General features: G+C 37.2%; 1 protein-coding gene across 10 annotated transcripts in view; it reads left to right on the plus strand.

Annotated features, from left to right (window-relative positions):
* The window catches only part of Zbtb20 (zinc finger and BTB domain containing 20), a 752,057-nt gene that overhangs the window by 180,787 nt on the left and 556,507 nt on the right, over nt 1–14,763 (plus strand). For all 10 annotated transcript variants that reach the window (XM_050148761.1, XM_050148757.1, XM_050148765.1 and 7 more), the window contains exon 3: nt 13,270–13,314. The gene's annotated coding sequence lies outside the window, so the exon portion shown is untranslated. The remainder of the gene's footprint in view (nt 1–13,269; nt 13,315–14,763) is intronic.

Here is a 14,763-nt window from a genome sequence, read left to right on the forward strand (position 1 = left end):
AACAGTTTTATGCAGTGCAAACTTCTATACTGGGGAAGGCGAGAAGCAGTCCGAGTTGGAAGAGTGTAGACAGCCAGGCCAGTGAAGCCTTTCCTGGAGAAGTCTTGGTTAGTTGAGCTCTGTAGGATAATAGGAAGGAGAATTTGTCTAAGAAGAGGCTGGGAATGCCATAGGGAAAAGAGGGTTCATTTTAGGTGTCAGGCACACTGCACATACTGTAGTAGGGTTTCAGGAGATCAATAGATACATCACATTCATATTTTAAGTGCTTTAAAGCTACTCAGAGAGCAACAGAGAAGGGCATAATGCAATCTATTTTAAGTGTGGCAGGAAAACTTGATTTAATGACCATTAGACACTCTTTGAGGTAGACAGATTTATATGCTGACACCAAAGATGGTGTGTTGGGACAGGAAACTTAAGGAAAGAGATGGTTTGAAGTAGACGACAAACACGAAAGTAGAGAGACAGTTAACTAGGGAGTCTCGGAAGATTTTAACTAATGTTTTGTGTCCAGATCAGTTGACGGAGGTTTCTGCCTCAGCTGGTCCCACAGCCGTTTATTCCCAAATAAACATAAAGAAGTCTACATTAATCATAAACTGTTTGGCCTACTAGCTTAGGCTTCTTATCAACTCTTATAACTTATATTAGCCCATAATACTTGTCTGTGTTAGCCATGTGGCTTATTACCTTTTTCGGCGAGGCAGTCACATCTTGTGTCCTCAGGGTCTGACTGCAGACTGATCATTTCCTCTTCCCAGAATTCCTTTCTCATTGGCCTGACTCTACTTCCTGCCTGGTTGTCCTGCCTATACTTCCTTCCTGGCTACTGGCCAAACAGCATTTATTTAAAATACAAGTGACAGTACAGACCATTGTATCACACTGGTCGAATACTTTGTTTTGTGGATTTTGTACATTTGTCGTTTTCATTCACTTGACTATTTTTCTGCTTTTCCATTTCCCGGTGTTCCTTTACTGTAAGTTTTGTAATCTCTTGATAATTTACTCCTATCGTTCCTTTTAACATAAATTTAATGCTACATTGATATATCTTTGCCTAGGATTGGATTATCTGTGTCATGTTAATCTATATGTGTGTATGTATATATATATATATAGTCATTTTCATGCTTTTTTATGTGGTAAACTTTCATATTTTCTTTATTCTTAAATCTGTAGATTTCTCAAAGTTCTAACTTTTAATGTGCCCATTATTGTAGTTTTGGTAAAGGACATACTTCAGAGGTCCAAGATTAATTGTGCAAAAGGGATGATCAGTTCTTTGTACTCAGACTCACTTTGTGCTTTGACATAAGTCAGTTCTTAAATGTTCATATGTGCCTTGAAGGCATGTATATCTTATAATTATTAGAAGCAAAACGTCATTGGAGCTTTAATATTTGTTAATTAGTTTATTGAGTTGTTAAATTACCATTACCTTTATTGGCCACTTTGCAAATGTTGATACAAATAAAGTAAAAAGGTTTATTATGATGGAAAATTTTGCCCTGTTTGTTTATATATATATATATATATACACACACACACACACATATATATATACATATATATATATGCTATTAAACGTTTAGAGAAGTAATGTACTTGTTGATGAATTATTTCATATTTATTATTTAATGACTGTTTTTATTCCTAAGAATGTTTTCACTGAGAATGTAGAGTTGGACATTAATCTGGTAACCACATAAAGGGGCTGGGAATAGTTGTGTGTGTCTTTCATACCAGCAGAAATCTCTTTTAGTTCAAGGACAGCCTGGTCTCCAAGTTCCAAGCAGCACTACAGAGTGAGATCCTGGTTACCCTGGGTTTCCTACTTTTTCATGAGAACATTTTGTCTCATGTTTTAGCTGTGATTTTGTCAGCAGTGTGCTATAGCAGTTTATAATTCACACTAGTACTCAATTGGAATATGATTGATTTTTGTTTATTTGATGACTTGTATGCTTAATTGCTAATAAACTATTTTATATTTTCTATTTTTATCAGTTTAAAAAATTTCATTATAACTTATGAGGAAACATGTTGGGAGTTTAAAGGAGAAATGGGGTTATATATGATCATGTTTCATTGTATACATGTATAAAATTCTCAAAAGAGAAAATTAGATAAAAATTTACTCTGTTGTATTATCTGAATTTTCTTGATTTTTTATGTTAAAATTGTACAGTTCAATTTAATTTTCTATCTGAAATTAATTACCTTACATATTTTATAATCCTTTAAGTATTCTATATTGCTTTGCTATTGTGTCATTCTTTCAAACTATATAAAATTGTAGAAGATTTCATCTTGAGTACATGCTATTGTTATATAATGTTTTATTTATTCCCTTTATCCTGCTTTTACACTGACCCTTGTTTAAGGTTCTCTGGTGGTGCTCCTTCCCTTGTGGTTTTCAGGAGCTCGTATTCATTTGACAGTTGCTGAAGGTGTGTGATTTTCCCAGCTCCACACTCTGTAGTATGATGCTTAACTGTTAGATACAATGAGGGTGTTTACACCATGAGCATCAGTAAAAAATAGCAGTCTATTGCCTTTTGATTTTAGGGAATAAATCATGAATAATTAGCAAGACAACACATTAATAAACTTTTTTTTATTATTTCTCATCCACTATTCTGGATTTCATTTACATATTTTTTATTTTTATTTATTTTTACTTAAAAATTTCCACCTCCTCCCTTCTTCCCATTTCCCTCTCCCTCCCCCCATCTCCTTCCTCCCCCTCTCCAGTCCAAAGAGTAGTCAGGGTTCCCTTCCCCGTGGGAAGTCCAAGGTCCTCCCCCCTCAATTCAGGTCTAGGAAGGTGAGCATCCAAACAGAGTAGGTTCCCACAAACCCAGTACATGCAGTAGGATCAAAACCCAGTGCCATTGTCCTTGGCTTGTCAGTCAGCCCTCCTAGTCCGATGCGAGTCTGGTCTGATCACATGCTCCATCAGTCCCAGTCCAGCTTGCTTTGGTGAGCTGCCATTAGATCAGCCCCACCGTCTCAGTGGTGGGCACACCCCTTGTGGTCCTGACTTACTTGCTCATGTTCTCCCTCCTTCTGCTCCTCATTTGGACCTTGGGAGCTCAGTCCAGTGCTCCAATGTGGAAGAATGGATAAAGAAAGTGTGGAATATGTACGCATTAAAGTATTACTCAGCGGTAATTCAATGACATCTTGAATTTTGCATGCAAATGGATGGAAATAGAAAACACTATCCTGAGTGAGGTAACCCAGACCCAAAAAGATGAATATGGTATGTACTCACTCATAAGTGGATTCTAGCCATAAATAAAGGACATTGAGCCTATAATCTGTGATCCTAGAGAAGCTAAATAAGCAGGTGAACCAAAGAAAAACATATAGTTATCCTCCTGGATATTGGAAGGAGACAAGATTGCCAGGCAACAATTGGAAACTTTGGGGTGAGGGTGGGGTGGGTGTAAGGGGAGATGGGGAGAAAAAAGTGAGAAGGAGGGATGGGGAGAACTTGGGGGAATGGGACGGTTGGGATGGAGGAAGGGTGGATATGGGAGCAGGGAAGTATATATCTTAATTAAGGGAGCCATTTTAGGGTTGGCAAGAGACTTGACTCTAGAGGTGTCCCCAGGTGTCCATGGAGATGTTCCCAGCTAGATCCTTGGACAGCTGAGGAGAGGGAGCCTGAAATGGCCCTATCCTATAGCCATACTGATGAATGTCTTGCACATCACCATAGAACCTTCATCTATGAAGCGATGGATGAAGCTAGAGACAGAGACCCTCATTTACTTATTTTAAAATATATCTTTATATTCCATTAATGAATGGTTGATAGGAAACTGTAGGTCTTTATTGGAAACATGACTTCTACTTGCTTTTAATGATAGTATAATTTAATTGACTATATAATTTTGAAGTGCTTATCTGTTTTCAGCACTTCAGAGATGTTCCAGCTTTGCTGTTGAGGAGTCACTTACCTGATTAGTTGCATTTCCTCTGGAGCTAACCTGGTTTTCTCTTTGCTGCTGACATCTGTAGAGCTCTTGCATATATATATATATATATGTGTATATATATATACACATATATATATATATATGACTCTTTCTTATTCTGTTTGATTGCTTTCATTAGTGTTGACCAAGATGAGGCAAATTCTCTTGCCCCTCAAGTCAGTTTTCTTCTGTTGGTTTCACCAGGGGGAACCATTGATAGTTAATTAGCAGTTAGCAGGAAGGAAGAGTGAAATGTTTCATTTCTAAAATTTTATTTTTTTATTTCATGTTTTCATTGGAACCAGCTAATGCTATTCTTTCAAAAACTTTGAAGTTAGATTTTTTTCATATATTTTGTTCATGTGTTTCTCTGCTCCAACTCCTTCCAGATCCTCTCCCCTACTATTCCCTCAACTTCAACTTCATATTCTTTCTCTCTCCCTTATTCTGTCTCTTTCTGTCTCTCATGTATGTGTCTTTCTCTCAACTTGCCTAACACACACACACACACACACACACATACAAAAACCTTAACACCATTAAGCTTCTTTTTGTTCACCACTCTTCCTCAGCACAGGGCCTGCCATGGAATGTGGTAGATATACCCAGTAACAGAACATTAGAGAAACTTACTTTCCCTTTATAAGGAAAAAAACAATTGCAAATAGATTCTTGTTCATGGCTAGAATCCTATATCTGTTTCTACCTCTCAGTGCTGGAATATTGTGTGGCTTGAATTTGTGTGGTCCTATACATGCTTCCACAGTATCTGTGAGTTCATATATGCATCACTCCTGTTGTGTCTGGAAGACTCTTTCTTTGGAGTCTTCCTCTGCTTCTAGTACTTAGTCTTTTACCATCATCTTCTACATAGATCTTTCTAGAAGGGGTTTGATGAAAACATCCCATATGGGTCTATGTGCTCCGAAGTCTCTCAATCTCTGTACATTGTTCAGTTGTGGGTCTCTTTGTTAGTGTCTGTCTACTGCAAGCTTCACTAATGAGGGTTGAGTGATTCACTCATTGTTGGGTATATTAGGGTTTCTATTGCTGTAAATTGACACCATGACCACAGAAACTCACAAACTAAAACATTCGATTGGGGCTGGCTCACTTACAGTTTCAGAGGTTCAGTCCATTATCAACGTGATGGGGAGCACGACAGCAAATGTGGTGTTGGAGTAGCTAAGAGTCCTACATCTTCTGGGCGAAGCACTGGGTGGTATCTTGAGCATAAGAAACCTCAAAGTCAGCCCCCACAGTGATACACTTCCTCCAACGAGATTATAACCACTCCAACAAAGCCACACCTCCTAATAGTGCCACTCCCTTTGGGATTATAAGGTCCAATTATATACATCAAGGCAGACAAGGAAATCTTCAGAAGGAAAATAGTCCTTAAGAACAGGAACAGGAATCAGAGATTCACTTGAGGAGTCCCATAAAAATACTAAGCTGAAAGGTTTAATATCTGCACAGAGGACATGCCACAGACCAACATAGGCTCTGTGATTGCTGCTTCTGTCTCTCTTCATATGAGACTTGTTTAGTTGATTTAGATGGCCTTGTTCTCATGTTGTCCTCCATACCCTCTGTTTCTTACACTTCCTGCCTCCTCTTCCACTGGGTATCCTGAGTTTCAAGAGGAGGGCTCTGATGGAGCCATTTAATTTAGACTCTCTCTCCTGCAATTTCTGCCAGTTGGTATCTGCATCTGTTCCCGTTTGCTGCCCAAGGAAGCCTCTCTGTTGGTGACTGAATAAGGCACTGATCTATACATATAGGAGAATATCATCTGGAGTAATTTTATTGGACTTTTTTATGGCCAGTAGTATTTCATTTTATCTTTTATCCTAGGTCTCAGCCTGGATTGTTTAGTTTCTGGTTCTTGGTTATACAAGCCTTGTCAGGTATAGGTTCCATCCCATTGTGTGAGCCTAAATCAAATCAGACATTTATTAACCACTTCTATAAGTTCTGTGCCACCATTACCCTATCTCTTCTTGCAGATAGGACAGATTTTAGGCCAAAGGTTTTGTGACTGGGTTGGTGTTTTTGCTTCTTCATTGGTAGCCTGCAGAATACCTTCTCACACCAAAGACACTATAATATAGAGGGTGAAGGCTCCATGTAAAATATTTTTTAGGATACTTAGTCAGTCATGGAGGTAATAGTTTATAAATTTAATCTCAAAGCTTTTTTTGAAAGTCATGATGAAGACACTTCTCCACGAACCTAGATGATATTATTTTTAATGACCTAAGTGAGTTAGCAACTTGATTTCCTAATAGCTAAAGAGGCATCTCTAATAAAACTCAACCCTTAGGGAGCTAAGAACTTTTCTGTACTCCATAACATAAAGCCAGGCCTGTTAAATTTCAGTTAAAGAACGCAGCTGTGCTAACTAGAAGTCACCAAAATGACATAGTAAGAAAATTTCTACACTAGGTTAATGGTTAATTTTAGTTGTTAACTTCACACATCTGAGAAGAGTATACCTCAGTTGGAGGGTTGCCTCCATCAGACTGGCATGTAGTTGTGGCTGTGAGGTATTTTCGTAAGTGCTAATTGATATAGTGGGCCCAGTCCACTGGGAAGTGATAGCCCTATCCAGTGGTCCTGGTCCATGTTAGAAAGGTAACTGAAAAAGCAGCCAGTAAGCAGCACTTCTCTATGGTCTTTGTTTTAGCTTCTGCTTTCTGTTTTCTACCTTGATTTCACCTGATGATAGATTATAACCTGTAAACCAAATAAACCCCTTTCTCTCCAAAATTGGTTTTGGACAGTATTTATCATAGCAATGGAGAAATCTTAACCGATACATAGATCCCCAACTTCACTGTTGTTCATAATAGTTTCACTCCATATGACCCAAGTTCTATGAGAATTTGAAGACAAAACACTTTTCTCAGGATATATGTTGCAAATCAAGGTAGAAAATTACTCAGTGTGTACCCACTTTTACTTTTAAGACATGATCAAGAAACGAAATGTAACTAACTTCTCACAATTATATTTGATCCTTATTAAACAGCTGGAGCCATATGATTCTCTTTAGAGTATATAATAAAGGAAACATAGGAGCCAGAGAAATGACTCAGCATTTAAGAGTACTTGCTACTTTTCCAGAAATCCTGAGTTAGGTTCCCAGAACCCACATCACATAGCTCACAAGCATCTGTGACTCCAGATACAGGACAGATACTTGCACTCATTAATCATAGCCACATGCAGAGACAAACACATACACATAATTAAAACGTTTTCCAAACGGAAAAGTAGCAAGACTTATGTGTGATCCTTAGGCATGCCACAATACCTTGATTTAATTTCATTTGAATGATTATTTTGTCCTTTCTTATTGTTGCTGTTTTAATTGCCCAGAAGTTAAATAGTATTGTGACACAGTAGACCTTATTCTTTCTCTTCAGTAATATAGATAGTGCTTACTATGCTGGATAAGGTATTTTGTGTTATTAGTATTGTTATGTATCATTCCCTGTCAAGTTTTCACTCAACATCCAGCCCAGGGCTGCCTCTGGGCTGTGTAATGCATGCCCAGTATGCTGTCTTTACCTCCTGACTTTCTGTTTAGTGTAGTTCCTTAGTTACAGTAAAGTAGCCTCTCCCTCTTCATGCACCTATGTTGCTACCCTGTAAGGAAATGCTTATTTTATTGCAGACACTGTGCTTGTTTCGTTATATGCTGATGACAGTAAGCACGGTAAATAATCCTCTAGGGTAGGTAGTATGATCACCATTTTAAATACAGGAAATATGTAGCTTGCCTGAGATCTAATGGTCTAGTGGAAAATTCTAAGCACTTAGTCATCAGCCTTCCTGGTAGCTTTGTTGCTGCCCAAGACTTCATAAACTTTGGCCAGGGATCAGTGATCAAAGGAGTCACTGTGTTATACCTGTCACCACTTCACAAGGATGGACTAGTTGACCTCAGACTTGTAACTATTAGGGCACTGGCTTCAGGGGGACTAAAGTTGTGACTGTAGAACAGAGAGAAACCTTCAAGATACAGAGAGAATCCATTAGCTGTATCTTTTTATCTGTCCAGTAAAAATGGGTCTGCTCTATTTCCCTTCCCCTTGTGATGTTGTCATAACAGTGTCTTCAGGAGCAGTTAACAAGTAACTAACTTATTTACTTAAGTGGCTGATAAATAACTCTAGTCTGTTAATAATTGTCTGTGTGTTTCATGTAGCTCTGTGTAATCTGAGACAATCTTACATGCCTCACATCGCAGATTGGATCAATATTTCTTTGATCTTCTTATCCCCAGCAACATGATGCAAATCACATAAATAAAAATTGAAATATTTAACCTAATTTATGACTGCACTTTGTAAGTGATGAATACTAATAAGTCTGGGCGTTTAGCCAATGTTACCTATATGTAAAATTTCACTCCACAATATAAAATAATAGATGTAGCATACACTTTCTTCTAAAATTTATAAGCTCTAAGAAATACCTTGAGCTGTGTTCTGTTTTATCTGTGTTTGAACTTTTCCTACATGTTTAGAGCTTTTAAATGGTTGGCACTGTGGGGATATGTTCTTCTCTTATCTTTTAACACATGATGGTGATAAATGCATCACCTTGCACACAGTAGATGCTCATTGAATGTTGCTTGCTTAGTGAATAAATTAGTCTATACTAGATACAACAGATTTTTCAGTCCTGAGTTGTTCTTGCCATCATTTCACTCTGCATAATTTAAAAAGTTTTACCAAGATGATTAAAAATGTGTTACTGAATTACTGTGTAGATCCTAGAGTAATGGGATGAAAAAGACCCTATGTACCCTGATGAGGAGGCAGAGTGTGTTCTCTGTAGGCACACCTAGTGGGTTTTATGTGTGACTGAATTAATTTATTTCTCAAAGTTAGATTTATGATTTCTGTATGGTACTTTACAGTTTTTTCTTTCACCTCTACTTTACCAGTTAATATCTTACTAGTATAAAAGTAATGTTTATTGTTGATAATTAGCTGCCTATGAACCTCAGCAGAACAAAATTTAAAGACTTTGTCTTATTCAAATCTAATATCTTAGTATTTATATGTATTTATTCCATTTTATAATCTTCAGTGTCATACTTTCCATGCAGTTGATATTATACAAGCTTAAATAACTTACTGCTATATCATACATTTGAAGATTTCCATAAAATTTAATATGTTTAAAGTTCACTGTGAGTTGCAAAGAAATATTAGCTTGTATGGGTATGGTATGCCTTACTTATTTTATTTTGTTAGACATTCAAATTTCTTATAATTTTCCAATACCATACAATTATCTTTTACATTGTATTCATTTACTTACTTACGTAGGTGTCTATGTGTGCATGTGTTTGTGTTGTGTGTGTGTGTGTAGGTTGGAACTGGAGTCAAGACACTTGTAAGACAGAGGACAACCTAAGGAGTCAGTTACTTTTTTCCACTATATGGATCTCAAAGGTCAAATTCTAATCCTTAGAACTGGCAACAAATGACTTTACTTACTGAACAATTCACCAGCTCTAAGTTATGCTTTAACATAGATTTCTATTTGTTTTCTATAATGTGAGGAGATGCCTAGAACTATTGAGCCAAACTTTCAAACTTTGTCTAGTGACTTTCAGAAGCTTCTTGGCAACTTATGCTTGTTGTCGGAGGCCGCTTGTTTGTTTCCCCACCGCTCAGACCGAAAATAATCACATAGAAGCTGTATTATACAACACTGGTTGGCCTATTAGCTCACACTTCTTATTGGCCAGCTCTTATATATTAAATGAACCCATTTCTATTAATCTGTTTATCACCATGTAGTTGTGGCCTACAAGTAAGGTTCTGTCTGGTATCTGGCATCTGTCTCCTGTGGAGGCTACCTGGTTTCTTATTGACTCTACCTGTTTTCTCTCTACATCTTTCTGCTTGGAATTCCCGCCTTCCACTATTCTGTGGTGCATTAGGCCCAAAGCAGCTTCTTTATTAACTAATGGTATTCACAGCATACAGAGGGAAATTCCACACTACCTCCATTTTTCTATCAAAACAAAAAGAATGTTTTAATTTTAACATAGCAAGATTACATACAACAAATCAATTACCAAGCAAGAGTTATAGTTACAATATTCATATATACATTATCTTTTATCATAACTAAGGAAAACTATAATTATGACTATCTAATCTTCAACTCCATCAAAGACTTCAGAAGGATATAATATTATCTAAGTAAACAAGAAATGTACTGTAAGCAACTTCTAAAACTCTAGACTTGACAAAGACATCTTGCTGGCTGGACAGTCACCCAAAGTTCTGTAATATTGGGACATCCAACTTTCAGCCTACAGGCCCATAGTGTCTGACAGACTTTTCCATGAAGCAGGAAATTTCAAAGACAGTTCCACCTATTTTGGCAGTTTATTGGTCACTTTCTTCTGTGTCCTGTAGAATGTCTGACAGACTCTTTCATAAAGCAAGAACCCTGAAGGGACCATCTCACCTTTAGACAAGTTCAGCAGTCCGTTTTTTGTGGGTCCTGCATGTCCAGTTCATACAGCTTAGCATCATGCAGTTCAGGCAAGAGCAGTTTCTTGCCCATATGGCTAACCAGCTTCATAAGGAGCTTCTTCAATGCCCATCTTCCTCTTGAAGTAGATTGGTGCTGTCAGGAACAGATGTGTCTCATTGTCATGAAAAGTCCTAAGTTCTTAAAACATTATAAATGCCATATTTTGTAAGTCTTTGAAAGGTTTGAAGAATAACTATCCATCTGAAATATTTCTCTGTACATCTAGAAAACCTAATTGACTTAACCACAAGCTTGACTGTTATAGATTACTATCTATTAACCTGTATTTTAAGTATACATTACATTTTTAAATGAGCTTCACAAATGCAATACCTGAATCAAAAGCATAAATATACATATAACAAAATTGACCTTTAAAATTGGTATTAATAAAGCAAGATCCATACCAATGCAAAGTGTTCATCTCTATATCATATCCCCCTTATATTTTTCACAGAAATTGACTGTGACCATTAACCACTTACAATGAATCCCCTTTAAATGAAAACAATCGTTTATAAACAATTTTTGGGAATTTGGGTGTATTTTCTGTACGCTGTAGTTTTTGGCATTCATGAAGACCTTTCAGAGAATCTTGGCCTATCAAACCACATTAGTCTGGAAAGAATCCACAGGAAATAAAACAGAACCTCTTTTCCAAAACAGCATATCCTTAGAACCATATTTTGACGTCAAGATACTTTTAAAACATATATATTGGTTTACCTTAGCAACCTGTACTATGAAATGTCTCTCTGTACTTAACTCATTCACAGTCAAAAAACTCAAATCACAATAATATACATAATCCAAACTCTCTGTGTGTATTCCATCTTTACATGGCTTTTTTTACTCCTTTATTTTTTGACTGTACTCTGTCTCTTTAAAGACTTTCTTTTGTTTTTAAAGCCATTTACTTCATTTTATAACTGACTACATTCTTTTTCCACTTTCAAGCCTATGTTTATTTATCCAACACTGTGTGACCCATTTAGAGGTCTTTCCATCTGAACTCGTCTTTATTGCTTGCTGTATCTGTAATTATTTTTTTAATTGCTAAGAGGGCGTGGCCAGGACCAACTCTATGGTCCTGCCCTTTGCCTCCACCCAGTCCAACATGGCCTCTGAGAGCCATGCATGCTGCCCTAGCTTCAGGGTTGTGGAGGGTCTATGTCACTATTACACAACCAGTAGCATCTTATTCAGAAACCCTGTTTAAGTGCTCAGCCTTCTGAAAGAGTCAGAATTCATGCTGCCAGCACAAACCAGGAAGCCACTGTTTCTATGCTGAGTCAGTAAGTCTTCTGTTAAATGAGCTGAGGTACTACTGTTTGCAGCCAGCAAACAGAGCCCATCCGGAAAAAAAAATGCTGGCTACCAAGAAGCCATCTTTAACTCTGTTCTTTTGTGTCTTAATTTCCTTTCCAAGCTTTCTTAGGTTTTATGTGGATGTAGTCAGCCCCACTTTGGAGTACCAGTCTTTTGACAGAAGCTGCATGGTTCCTGGCCACCCAGACCTGAAATAATCACACAGAAAATGGATTAATTGCAATACTCTTTGGACAATAGCTTAAGCATATTTCTATCTAGCTCTTACATATTAAATTAATCCATATCTATTAATCTGTGCATTGCCATATGGTTGTGGCCTACTGGTAAGGTTCAGTCTGGGATCTGGCTTCTATCCCCTGCACTGGCTGCATGGAGTCTCATTGACTCCCTCTACATCTGTCTGCCTGGAATTCCAGTCTTGCCCTATTCTGTGCTTCAATAGCCCAAAGCAGATTCTAAATTATCCAGTGGTATTCATAGCATACGAAGGGGAATCCCACATCACATGCTCATGCCCATTTTATGTATTTTATTGAACCATCATAAATATCATTACCTATACACACTTTTGAGCAAGGTTTACTGACCTTTACATGTTGCTTTTATCAGCTGCGCTTAGACATATAAATTTTATACTTTATTTTATATTTCTAAAGAATTATTAAACTGTCACTAGTAGCCTTTTTGTTATAATGATCTACCATCTAAACTCAGTTTTTTCCAAATGTGATTATCAGCTGCAGTTTTAAGCTGAACATTCATGGTTTTCTTTATGAATACCTGCTTTGCTGGTAGCTATGGCAGTGTGTTGGGCATGCATGCCCCATGTGCTAGGATGACTTCTAAGATACTCAGTCTGGAATTGCTCTGCTGTAACAAAGTAAAGGAGCATTCAAATTTTTCTTTATTTCGTGTGTGTGTGTTTGTGTGTGTGTGTGTGTACACAGCTCCATGGAAGCACTCTGCTTTCTCACCAGTGTTCCAGCAGCATGAGTACAGATGAACTGGAGGAGTTTTGTTTCAGAGAGCAGCAGTCATATTTTTATTAGCAAGGCATTAGTCCTCAAAGAACACCAAGGGGAAAATTTTTTTTAGTGTTTTCCTTGTTTTTTAGAGAGAACATTTGCATTGAAGAGGCCATGGTGAATCTTAGTCCCTCAGTGACCCTGCTGAGGTACTCTGTACATACATTCAGATGTATGAGTTAGGGTGGACTGAAATGCCTATAGACACATATACATATAAGCTACTCCACCTTCTTTATGCACTGCAATCCTTCCTACATTTCTGAAGAAGTTGTCTCACTATAAATTCTAGCTTTGGTTCAGTAAATTAAATTTTACTTAGATGACTTCTTTGTTTTACATTTCAGAGTATCTGATCCATTGCAAGTCTGTTTGTGCCTCACCCTGCACAGGTATGTATATGACCTACCTATGACTATTTGAATGTATGTATTAACTGTGGATATATCACATTTTCTATATTGAAATTGTTTGTTGAAGTCGTAATATGCAAATGTTAAATTTTTGATCACTTGTCTTATTGACAGTTTCAAAGAGCTGTAACTATGTAGATACGTTGCGTTGTAGTTCACAGTAAGAATCAGGTACACATTTCTAAGATTTGATGAGCCAGAATAATTGTAATTACAAAGCATTCATCTGGTGAAGATTACGCAGTATTTTTATAGAACTGTACTGTTAAAGCGACTGACAATGTGCGGTCAGATCATTGAAGAGTCAACCTTTGACATCTCTTTTTTTTTTTCAAACTTTATTGTTTCCAATTTTCTCTTTTTGTAGAGGTTGCTTTGGATAGGGAGTGCCTGCAGCTCCACTTTCTTTTGCACTGTCCTCAAGCACCAGATAAACAGAAAAGGGGTGGGAATATTTGCACCTGTTTAAAATTTCAGCCATGCTGTGTTGTGGTTCCCGGGCAACAGGCAGGAATTCTCGAAAGCTTGGTTGCACCTGCTCAATTGGTGCTCACAGCTGTGTCATATGTGAGGGAAGCACAGATAAGCTTGTCAGCAGTTTGCCTGTGCTGTTGTGAGTTTTGGTTTGTGTACTCTTGAGTTGGAGAGATAAGAGATGTAGCCCATGGACTGTTACATTGGTCCTTTATAAAACTCACTGGTTATCATGTCCAAATATTTTTACTTAATTCTTTGTTTTGTGTCTCAAATATTTTTTGCATGTCATGTCTGCCTTAGATAATGTATGTGCTGTGTAGCTCAAAGAATGTATCTCTCGAGAAAACTGTGTTGATAATTTTTGTCCTAGGAGAGATATTTTGTGTTTGGCTTGATTTTTACCATGTTGGCAGCCCCACTATGTGGGACTGGATGTAGTTATTGATCCATTTAGCTGAACAGATTTGAAAGCATTTGGCTATTAGTGGACACATGGGGCACATTCAGAAAACACAAGAGTATATTGTAAGAAGGTTTTTCTTATATGTGAGTCTTTCCTGCAGTTGGGGTTGAAGAAGTTGGGGAAAAAAAGAAAATTAAATAGTAAATTCTAGAAGAGGGGCTAAAATACACATGAAGTTTTAAGGCAGCTATATTATCATTTAAGCAAATCTTCTTCCTTGGTGTTTTCCGAGAGTTCCTGGTAGTAGTATTAAGTTTCTTTTGTTAATGGCTTTATGTTCTGACAAATTCGTATATCTCTAAGAGACTTGAACTGTTATGGAATTTACTGTAGGTAAAGTTCTATAAGTGAAATACAAACAGCTGGAATTTTATATAAGGGTATTTAATTAATATATTCATTTGTCCCAGATTCCTGATATTGAAAGTTTATTCTTATGGCTTGTATTATTCTCCTAGAAAAACTAGGGATTTTCCATGATAATTTAA

Source organism: Alexandromys fortis, unplaced genomic scaffold, assembly GCF_014885135.2.
Source record: "Alexandromys fortis isolate MF-2015 unplaced genomic scaffold, M_Fortis_MF-2015_v1.1 scaffold_4, whole genome shotgun sequence".
NCBI lineage: Eukaryota > Metazoa > Chordata > Mammalia > Rodentia > Cricetidae > Alexandromys > Alexandromys fortis.